This window comes from Arachis ipaensis, chromosome B03, assembly GCF_000816755.2.
Source record: "Arachis ipaensis cultivar K30076 chromosome B03, Araip1.1, whole genome shotgun sequence".
Lineage (NCBI taxonomy): Eukaryota > Viridiplantae > Streptophyta > Magnoliopsida > Fabales > Fabaceae > Arachis > Arachis ipaensis.
The window spans coordinates 98,257,968-98,260,019 of NC_029787.2; positions in this window are offsets into that span (position 1 = coordinate 98,257,968).

Consider the following 2,052-nt stretch of genomic DNA (forward strand, 5'->3'; position numbering starts at 1 on the left):
CTTAGAATATGGATCATTGTTGGGATTTCTAGAACCACTCCCCATATAATTGACCTGTTCAGAAGAACACTAAGCATAATCATAATTATCATTTGCACAAAATTACCTATCATGTCATAAGAGACTTCTTGAGTTGGATTTTGGGTATTGATAGCTGAGACTTGCATGCCACCCATCTGTTGAGTAAGTAGACTTATTTGCTGAGACATAAGCTTATTTTGAGCAAGAAGAGCATTAAGAGCTTCTACTTCCATAACACCCTTCTTCTGAGGAGCCTCAGAGTTCACAGAATTCCTGTTAGATGAGTATAAATATTGGTTACTAGCAACCAATTCAATCAGCTCAATAGTCTCCTCCGGTGTCTTCTTCTTGTGCAATGAACGACCTGCAGAATTATCTAAGCATATCTTGGACATTTCACCCAAGCCTTCATAAAAGATATCTAGTTGGGTCCATTTAGAGAACATGTCCGGAGGGCATTACCTAATCAATAGCTTGTACCTCTCCCAAGATTCATAAAGAGTTTCACCATCCCTCTGTCTGAAGGTCTGAACTTCCACCCTAAGCTTAGTCAGCTTCTTTTGTGGGAAAAATTTAGTAAGAAACTCAGTAACAATCTTGTCCCAAGTATTCAAACTCTCCTTGGGCTGGAAATCTAGCCATAGCTTTGCTCCATTCCTCAGAGCAAATGAGAAGAGTATGAGTTTGTATACCTCTGGGTTCACTCTATTTGTCTTCACAGTATCACAAATTTGCAAAAAATTAGAAATAAATTGATTTGGGTCTTCGTGGGGAAGACCATGATATTGGCAGTTTTGTTGCACCAGGGTGACCAATTGTGGCTTCAACTCAAAGTTGTTCGCAGTTATAGGAGGCACCACAATGCTTTTACCATAAAGATATGCAGTAGGAGCAGAGTAAGAGCTAAGCACTCTCCTTTGTTCTTCGTTCCCATTCGGATTTGCCACATTAGCATTAACAACATTATTGTGATCCATAGTGGATTCTGCAGGCTTGCAAAGTCTTGCTTGTTGTAAACGTCGCCTACAAGTCCTTTTAGGTTCTGGATCAAAGTCTAACAGAGGTTTCTTGTCTCTGTTCCTGCGCATAAACAAATAGAAAACAAGAAAAGGTGGGAATCTCTACGTCAGAGTGCAGAGAAGTCCCAGTGAGGTATTCTGTGTAAAATAATAAAATAAAAATGATAAATAAATAAATTTCGAAAATGATAACTAAAATTAAACAGAAATTTTTGAAAATTAACAGGAAAATTAAACAAGACAATTAAAATAAAATTAACTAGGTGACACCAAACTTAATTTCAGAAATTAAGGAAAAATATTAGTGCTATTTATTTAAATTTTTTTTTCAAAAATAATAAGCAAAATTTAAATAAAATTAAAACTAAAACGCCAGCAATCAAACAACTGATAGTTGTTAATCACTATCAATCCCCGGCAACGGCACCAAAAACTTGGTGCGGTATTTATAACCCACAAACTAACCGGCAAGTACACCGGGTCGTACTAAGTAATACCTCAAGTGAGTGAGGGTCGATCCCACGAGGATTGAAGGACTAAGCAACAATGGTTAATTGATTTACTTAGTTAGGCAAAAAGAAAGTAGTGTTTGAAAGTTCAAAGACATTAAACAATAGCAAGAATATTAAAGAAAAGCAAGTAAATAAGTTGGGAATAATATATAGAGAAACAGTTAAGGCTTCAGAGTTATCTATTTTCCGGATTGACTTTTCTTATTTATTTATTTTAATCATGCAAGATTCAATTCATGGCTAACTATATATGACTAGACCCTAATTCCTTAGACCTTTCTAGTCTCCTCTAACTTTCATCACTAAAATAATATCTTTTCCTATTTTAAAATAAAAATAAAGATTTTAAATCAGAATTAATTAAAGCAATCAGCATGTCTTCAATTGATGGATGGGGACCACTTGCTTCGTAGGGTCCACGCTTAACTTTGAGTGGGCATAATCATTCTTGTGTGAATCTTCCTTGAGTCTCTGCTATCCCCTGGCTCTAGTCTGTGTTT